The sequence below is a fragment of the Thalassophryne amazonica genome, chromosome 6, assembly GCF_902500255.1.
Source record: "Thalassophryne amazonica chromosome 6, fThaAma1.1, whole genome shotgun sequence".
In the NCBI taxonomy this organism is placed as follows: domain Eukaryota; kingdom Metazoa; phylum Chordata; class Actinopteri; order Batrachoidiformes; family Batrachoididae; genus Thalassophryne; species Thalassophryne amazonica.
The window spans coordinates 2,466,512-2,476,672 of record NC_047108.1 but is presented as its reverse complement, the minus strand read 5'-3'; positions in this window follow the sequence as shown (position 1 = coordinate 2,476,672).

The window sequence follows — 10,161 nt, the reverse complement described above, 5'->3', positions numbered from 1 at the left end:
AAATGTGTCAGGTTATTGTGCATTAATATCATTATTGTTACCAGTTACAGCTATACCCATGACACCTGAAGAAGTCATGACATATACAGCCTCTCTCGTTCCTGAAGACTGGCAGAAAGGCATAACCAGACATAGAGTAAAAGAGATTGGAAAGGAGTGGGAGATCCAACATATATTGATGCGATAGGAGTCCCCAGAGGAGTGCCTGACGAGTATAAACTGGCTGATCAGATAGCAGCTGGATTCGAATCCTCCATCTGTTGGTGGTGTTCAATTAATAAGAACGTGGACAGAATAAACTACATCCACTACAATGTACAGAAATTAGGAAATTGGACTGAGGAAGGATTTAAGGCTGTCCATTCACAGTTAGAAGCCACGTCCCTTATGGCCTTCCAGAACCGTATTGCTCTGGATATGTTGTTGGCAGAGAAAGGAGGTGTTTGTGCCATGTTCGGAGAACAATGCTGCACATTCATTCCCAACAACACAGCTGCAGATGGCAGCCTCACTCAAGCCATCGACGGTCTGAGGACGTTGAACAGGAAGATGAAAGAGCACAATGGAGTAAACACCGAAGGCTGGGACTGGTGGCTGGAAGGGATGGGAAAATGGAGGTCTTTGATTTCTTCACTATTAGTGTCTATAGCAGTATTTGCTGCGATTCTAACATTGTGTGGATGTTGTTGTATTCCATGTCTTCGAGGCCTTGCAAATAGAATGATAACCACAGCAATAGGTCCAGGACCAGGAGGGGGACCAGCTTCATATCCACTCCTGGGGCAAAACGACGACGAGGAGGAAGAGGGCTCTCATGACCTGTACCCAGACCAATGGAAGTATGATGACCCAGACACCAATGATGATGACATAACCTCTGGGGTGTAAGCCTGTAGAACATACCATGATGAACCTCTTAGTGAAAATCTCAAAAGAAGTGCTAAGCTAGGTGATGCCTACTATATGTTTAACAAGCGATAACAGGAGGGAAATGTTAAAGATTTTATATATATATATATATATATATATTTTTTTTTATCACTGTTAAACATTTGTTCCTTTGTCTTTGTTCTGATGAAATGTTATTGAGCTGTTTTGCACCTGTCTTAACGTAACCCTGAGAATGTACTTGTTATTATTACACTGATAGCACAACTTTGTTTTTGTAGCCACTAACGACTGGGAGTGAAGAGCTGGAGGTTATTTTGACCTTATGCTGTACAAATGCTTACTGTACAAAACAGGACACTCCAAGCTTTTGCAGAACAGATGATAAGTGCAAACAGAGGAGCCTGCAAGAACGGGATGTGCTGACCTTCAATGATATGATTAAACAAAAGGAACCGTTTCTCCACACAGCTGCAACCATTGGCATACGTGCCATGAGATGTTTTGTATTACGGGAGGAAACTTGTCATGAGATGTCCCCCCCACCTTTAGGACAAGTTTCACAATGTGGGTAGGGCTTCTCCTAATAAAAAGAGTGAGCATGCGCAGCAGTCCTCAGTGCTCTCAGTGGTACTACGTGTACGGACTGTCTGCACTCCTCGCGAGCTAAATTTGACTTTCTGTCTCACTGGTGTTTCTTGACTCTGTTTGTCTTGTTAAAGGTTTTAAGAATGTTTGGAGGAGAAAATACCCAACACTGCCTTCAACCAAGTTAAAGCCAAACTTCGCAACGCCGGAATACAGTACCGAATGCTTTTCCCAGTGAAGCTCATGATCACGCAGGACGGCTCCAAAACAACTTTCACCGACCCAGATGTAGTGGAAAAATACCTGGCATCTCATCGAGAAGGGAACTGAAAAATTGCATCAAAATGGCACTCGATGCAGTGGCCCAAGCTGACTGAAATAAACAATTTACCAGGTACCTCGCACATAATCTTAATTACATTTATAATTTGAAACAATAATATTATAATATTATCTGGTGTCTATTACATTTGTAATGGCCTAATCATAAGTAATATGGTCTGAAAAAACAGAAAAAAAGGAAAATAGGAGCTTAGTGGTAAGTCTAATGTTTACACTCAAGCACTCCTCTGAGTTTAGACACTTTTTGACTCTGTTCAAGCTTTTACTCTGTCATAGTTCTTACAGAGTAGTTAGTTCAGGGGAGCACAGGGAGGGATTGGGGTTCGTGGGGTTCAAGAGTTTTTGTTTATATGTTTTTGCCTGCATCTGTATACAATTTAACCTTAGTCTTAATCGGAGGGTGTCCAAAAACACAAAAATGAGTAGCTATATTTTTCCAATTAAATAATGATGGCTAAGCGCTTAAAAAGTATTGGACACCAAATCTTGGTTAAAATGATTTCTTGGAACTGTAAAGGTCTCAATGGTACCATCAAGTGTGGAAATGTGTTGTCTCATCTTAAAAATCTAGAAATGGATATTGGATTTCTACAAGAAACTCACTTAAAAGATCAAGACCATAAACGATTACATGCTAAATGGATAGGTCAAGTATATCATTCAAACTTTTCTGGAAAAAATAGAGGGGCAGCCATTATTATTAAAAAGACAGTTCCCTTCATAGCATTAAAAGTGATATCTGACCCTCGTGGAAGATATATAATTGTTGCTGGAAAATTATATAAAAACCCTATTATTCTAGCTTGTATATATGCCCCCAATATTGATGATGAAACTTTTATTTCTACTTTTTCACTGCAATCCCTAACATGGACTCTCATCATTTGATTACTGGTGGAGATTTTAATCAAGTATTAGACCCTACAATTGATAGATCCTCCCAAAAAGCACTTAACATATCAAAATCAGCCAAAGCTATGCAAAGATTTACAAACACCTTCAAAATGATTGACCCATTCACAACCTTAGCTCCAAACACAAGAAACTTTTCCTATTTCTCCCCAGTACACCATTCGTTCTTTAGAATAGATTTCTTTCTGGTTGACTACTCCTTTCTAACTAATATCAAACATTGTGATTATGAAGCAATTGTTATATCTGACCATAGTCCAGTATCATTCCATTTAGAGATAGGATACAGTCCTCCAACTAAAAAATGGTGATTTAACAACACACTCCTATCAAACAAAAAAACAGTAGACGAATTGCAAAAGCAAATTAAACTATTACTCCAAATAAATGATGAACCTGAGATTAAAAGATCCACCCTATGGGAAACATTAAAGGCATACTTAAGAGGCCAAATTATTTCAATGAATAGTCTGATAAACAAACAGCGTAGGGAAGAGGAAACTAAATTAACCCAAGAAATTGTTGAAATTGATCAAATCTATGCCACTTCCCCATCACCAGACTTAAGAAAAGACAATCAATACAGACAAAACTCAACCTTTTATACACAAATGAAACAAAACGACTGACACAACTAAGACACAAACAATATGAATACGGAGAAAAAACAGGCAAACTATTAGCTCAGCAAATTAAAGAAGTAGCAATGTCCAGGCTAATCCCAGAAATTAGAACAGATACAGGACAAATAACAAAAGATCCAGACATAATAAATAATACATTCAAGAATTTCTAAATTGTATTCCTCAGAATCCCAAAATGATGTAAAATTAATAAAGTTCTTCTCAAATCTTCAAATACCCACTATAATCCTAGAAAATAAGAAAAAATTAGACTGACCCATATTGAAAGAGGAGGTAAAACAAGCCATCCTGAATATGCAAAATGGTAAATGCCCTGGCCCCGATGGTTATAGTACTGAATTTTACAAAACATTTTCAGATCAGATTACCCCTCTGCTTTTAGATATTTATAATGAAGCACTAACAACAGGTTCTCTACCTCCATCACTATAAGAGGCATGTATTTCCCTGATTCACAAAAATAACAAAGACCCACTTAATCCAGGTTCATATAGACCCATAAGTCTATTAAATGTGGATAATAAAATATTGGCCAAAATATTGGCCCTCCGTTTAGAATCAGTCCTACCTACAATTGTGTCACCTGACCAAACAGGGTTTATCAAAGACAGACAGTTATTTCTTAATACCAGACAACTATTCAATATTATTTACACTCAAAACCCAAACAATAAAGAATTAGAAATACTACTTTCACTGGATGCAGAGAAAGCCTTTGACAGGGTCGAGTGGGATTTCCTGTTCTCGGCCCTGTCAAGGTTTGGATTCGGCCCCAATTACATTGCTTTGGTAAAATTATTGTATGCTCACCTAAGAGCTACCGTACGCACCAACAATAAAGACTCAAGTCCCTTCTCTCTCCACCGTTCCACACGGCAAGGATGTCCCTTACCTCCCCTCTTATTCGCTTTGGCCATAGAACCACTAGCTATTTCATTACGCTCCACAAAATAATACAAAAGGATTACTCGAGGAAACTCAGAACACAAAGTATCTTTGTATGCAGATGACTTACTGTTGTATATTTCAGATCCATCTCAATCTTTGCCCAAGATAATGACCATACTAAAATATTTTGGAGATTTTTCCCATCAGTACTGAGGCAAAAAGACAAGTTGATACATTGACTGCCTATCCTTTTGCTGTCTCCAACTGTTTTAAATACCTTGGCATAAATATCACACAAGAAATTTCTGGTCTCTTCAGTAAAAACTTTATGACCCTATACCAGCAAACTAAAAAACAGATTGAGAAATGGTCCAACCTGCCCATATCTCTTGTGGGCCGAATTAATATAATCAGAATGAACATTCTGCCAAAATACTTATTTTTATTTCAATGTACCCCAATTCTGATAAGGAAATTTTTTTTTCACAATGTTAGATTCTTTATTTACCTCCTTCATTTGGAACAAAAAGACCCTGAGAATTAAAAAATCATTTTTACAAAGACCAAAATCAATGGGAGGGATGGATCTACCCAATCTTCGTCTTTATTACTGGTCTTGCAATATTCGATGTGTATCATTTTGGAATGGAAATCACAAATCTGATTGGGAACGGATGGAAAATCAAGCTTTCTCCCCTAATGCATTAAAATCACTACTATTTCACACCTCTGATCTCTCCAACTTTAAATGTCATAGCCCAGTAGTGTCACACTCATTGAAAATTTGGACACAAATTAGAAAACATTTTCACTGGAACCAATGCTCAATTCTAACACCATTAATTGATAACCATGCACACAAACTTCTCACAGGCAAAATGTTTCAATCATGGGACCACAAAGGAGTGCACTCCATTAAAGATCTTTTTACTGATAATATTTTCTCAACATTTGAACAGCTAAAGCATAAATTTAACATTGATAATAGAGACTTTTTTAAATATCTGCAGATATGTGGCTTCACAAAGACAAATTTTCCCTCCTTTCCCAATCAACCCTCCGAATATCCCTTGAATAATGTACTTTTAAACAACCCACTAAAAATCGGATCGATAACTAAGGTATACAACCTTTCACAGTTTGAATGTACAACATCACTTGATCACATAAAGGATGCTTGGAGCAAAGACTTGGGAATAAACATCACAGAAGACCAATGGACTGAAGCCCAGGAACGAGTTCACTCCTCAGTTTGTGTGAGCCATGGACTACTACAGTTCAAGATCCTTCATCGCTTACACTTGTCTAAACAAAAACTGACCAGGATGTTTCCAGGAGTAAATGCTGCCTGTGAACGTTGTGGGTTCTCTCCAGCTTCACTGTCACATACATTTTGGAACTATCCTATCATCAACTCATATTGGACAAAAACTACTGACATGGTCTGAAATTTTCAAAAAGAAACTCCCTATTGATCCAATAATGTCATTATTTGGTGTTGTTCCTAGCAGGAAAAGCCCAAATAATTTTCAAACCAATGCGCTATGTTTTGTGCTACTTCTGGCAAGACGCTTAATTTTGCTTAATTGGAAAAATAAGAACCCTCCTACTCATCAAAACCTTTTAAGAGAAATTATGCAGTACTTGCAATTGGAAAAACTAAAATTCTCTCTAAGAAAAAAAGAACAGCTGTTTTACTCAATTTGGCAACCTTTTATTAACTACTATGAAAAAAGTTAAACACTATTTATAAATCAATTAATTAAACCACCTTGGATTTGGACAGCCCTCCTCCTAATGGTCCTCGCAAGCATTTCATTGTACTATATGTCACATATTTATACTTTCACATGTCTTTTTATTTATTTATTTTTTTTATTTATTGGTTCTGTTTCTGTGTAGGCTCTCAGCCTTAAACCCAGCCTTAACCGGGGAGGGGGTCTGAGACACACTTTATCTCCTGTTTACAATGGGGTACTCAGGTCAAAGGAGTTTCAGTCTTTTGTTCATGGTAATGAGTCATTCACGTCATCAAGGGAGCCATCAGAAAGGCATCCATCCCATCATTAGAGGGACAGCTGTCCTGCCATTAGGTGTGCTAACTACAGCACAATAGGTGCTAATTAGAGCTATTGTTTAGTCACTAGCCTATAGCAGTCTGCCTCTCAGTAGGTGGGGTCTGGTTAGGTTTAAAACTCCAGCTTTTGTTGGCTTCTGGTTTATTCTTCTCTACAAGAGTCAGACAGAAGTCAGACTTCCAGAGCAAGAATTTTAGCTGAGGAAGCTTCTGCGATTTGAAGCGAAACGTCCTCGCGTCAAGCAACCCAGTCCAGTCGAAGATTCAAGCTTCTCTACTATTGGTTCTGTTATCTGTTCTTGTTATTTTATTTTTCTATAATTGCATATATGTATATTGCATTGAGTACACTCATGCATATATGTACACCATGATGACAATATGTTTTGCCTACACCCCAGTGAAGTGTACCACTGTTAAAATCCTGTTATATAAAAAACTTCAATAAAATAATTGGGAAAAAAGAATAATAGTAGTGCTATGTGACTAAAAAGATTAATCCAGGTTTTGAGTATATTTCTTATTGTTACATGGGAAACAAGGTACCAGTAGATTCAGTAGATTCTCACAAATCCAACAAGACCAAGCATTCATGATATGCACACTCTTAAGGCTATGAAACTGGGCTATTAGTAAAAAAAAAAAAAAAAAAAAAAAGTAGAAAAGGGGGTGTTCACAATAATAGTAGCATCTGCTGTTCACGCTACAAACTCAAAACTATTATGTTCAAACTGCTTTTTTAGCAATCCTGTGAATCACTAAACTAGTACAACCCCTGGCAAAAATTATGGAATCACCGGCCTCGGAGGATGTTCATTCTGTTGTTTAATTTTGTAGAAAAAAAGCAGATCACAGACATGACACAAAACTAAAGTCATTTCAAATGGCAACTTTCTGGCTTTAAGAAACACTATAAGAAATCAGGAAAAATAATTGTGGCAGTCAGTAACGGTTACTTTTTAGACCAAGCAGAGGAAAAATAATATGGAATCACTCAATTCTGAGGAATAAATTATGGAATCACCCTGTAAATTTCCATCCCCAAAACTAAGACCTGCATCATATCAGATGTGCTCGTTGACATTGACCCTATGTGTCTTTTTGCAAGGAATGTTTTCACAGTTTTTGCTCTATGGCAAGATGCATTATCTTCTTGAAAAATGATTTCATCATCCTTAAACATCAGAAAAGTGTCCAAAATATCAACGTAAACTTGTGCATTTATTGATGATGTAATGACAGCCATCTCCCCAGTGCCTTTACCTGACATGCAGCCCCATATCATCAATGACTGTGGAAATTTACATGTTGTCTTCAGGCAGTCATCTTTATAAATGTCATTGGAACGGCACCAAACAAAAGTTCCAGCATCATCTCCTTGCCCAATGCAGATTCGAGATTCATCACTGAATATGACTTTCATCCAGTCATCCACAGTCCACGATTGCTTTTCTTTAGCCCATTGTAACCTTGTTTTTGTTGTGTGGGCCGCTGAAGAGGAGGTACTGCTGGCCCACCACCACCAGAGGGCGCCCTGCCTGGAGTGCGGGCTCCAGGCACCAGAGGGCGCCGCCGCCTCACGTGAGCAGCTACGGTGACAGCTGTCACCCATCACCTGAGACAGCTGACGGCAATCATCTGTGGGGTATATCAGCAGGACGGCACCTCCACCTCATTGCCGAGATATCGTTTCTACCTATGAGGTAACGTATCAAAGCAGACGGAGTGTATCCTTTTGGATTAGTGTATAGCTTGTGGATTACTGTTCCAACGAGAGGTGGAGGTAACTTCCCTGCTGTTCGGAGTCTTGGGTGCAAACGCGCCCCCATCTAACTGTTCTTTGTTCCTCGCCAGCAGTACCAGGTCTGACACGCGGAGGCAGTGGCCACCTGGGAGTTCGGGACTTGGCGGCTCCAGTATTCCCGGGGTCCTGTGGCGGAGGAAGCCGTGTGGTCTTACCTTGGAGAGGCGTCTTCTATCTTCGAGCCTGCCCACACGACACTTTTGTGAATTGACTGTTGTCCATTTCGTGATTGGTTGTATTCGTTGTGCACGTTCACAACAGTAAAGCCTTGTTATTTGACTTTCTCCATTGTCCGTTCATTTGCGCCCCCTGTTGTGGGTCCATGTACTGACACTTTCCCAACAGTTTTTTTCTGTTTAGGTGTTAATGATGGCTTTCGTTTAGCTTTTCTGTATGTAAATCCCATTTCCTTTAGGCGGTTTCTTACAGTTCGGTCACAGACGTTGACTCCAGTTTCCTCCCATTCGTTCCTCATTTGTTTTGTTGTGCATTTTCGATTTTTGAGACATATTGCTTTAAGTTTTCTGTCTTGACGCTTTGATGTCTTCCTTGGTCTACCAGTATGTTTGCCTTTAACAACCTTCCCATGTTGTTTGTATTTGGTCCAGAGTTTAGACACAGCTGACTGTGAACAACCAACATCTTTTGCAACATTGCGTGATGATTTACCCTCTTTTAAGAGTTTGATAATCCTCTCCTTTGTTTCAACTGACATCTCTCGTGTTGGAGCCATGATTCATGTCGGTCCACTTGGTGCAACAGCTCTCCAAGGTGTGATCACTCCTTTTTAGATGCAGACTAACAAGCAGATGTGATTTGATGCAGGTGTTAGTTTTGGGGATGAAAATTTACAGGGTGATTCCATAATTTATTCCTCAGAATTGAGTGAGTCCATATTTTTTTCCTCTGCTTGGTCTAAAAAGTAACCGTTACTGACTGCCACAATCTTTTTTTCTTGATTTCTTATAGTGTTTCTTAAAGCCAGAAAGTTGCCATTTGAAATGACTTTAGTTTTGTGTCATGTCTGTGATCTGCTTTTTTTCTACAAAATTAAACAACTGAATGAACATCCTCCGAGGCCGGTGATTCCATAATTGTTGCCAGGGGTTGTATTTAGTTGTATAACCACAGTTTTTCATGATTTCTTCACATCTGCGAGGCATTCATTTTGTTGGTTTGGAACCAAGATTTTGCTGGTTTACTAGTGTGCTTGGGGTCATTGTCTTGTTGAAACACCCATTTCAAGGGCATGTCCTCTTCAGCATAAGGCAACATGACCTCTTCAAGTATTTTGACATATCCAAACTGATCCATGATACCTGGTATGTGATATACAGGCCCAACACCATAGTAGGAGAAACATGCCCATATCATGACGCTTGCACCACCATGCTTCACTGTCTTCACTGTGAACTATGGCTTGAATTCAGAGTTTGGGGGTCGTCTCACAAACTATCTGCAACCCTTGGACCCAAAAAGAACAATTTTACTCTCATCAGTCCACAAAATATTCCTCCATTTCTCTTTAGTCCAGTTGATGTGTTCTTTGGCAAATTGTAACCTCTTCTGCACGTCTTTTATTTAACAGAGGGACTTTGCGGGGGATTCTTGCAAATAAATTAGCTTCACACAGGCGTCTTCTAACTGTCACAGCACTTACAGGCAACTCCAGACTGTCTTTGATCATCCTGGAGCTGATCAATGGGTGAGCCTTTGCCATTCTGGTTATTCTTCTATCCATTTTGATGGTTTTCCGTTTTCTTCCACGCATCTTTTTTTTTTTTTGGTCCATTTTACAGCATTGGAGATCATTGTAGCTGAACAGCCTATAATTTTTTGCACCTGCGTATAGGTTTTCTCCTCTCCAATCAACTTTTTAATCAAACTACGCTGTTCTTCTGAACAATGTCTTGAACGTCCCATTTTCCTCAGGTTTTCAAAGAGAAAAGCATGTTCAACAGGTGCTGGCTTCATCCTTAAATAGGGGACACCTGATTCACACCTGTTTGTTCCACAAA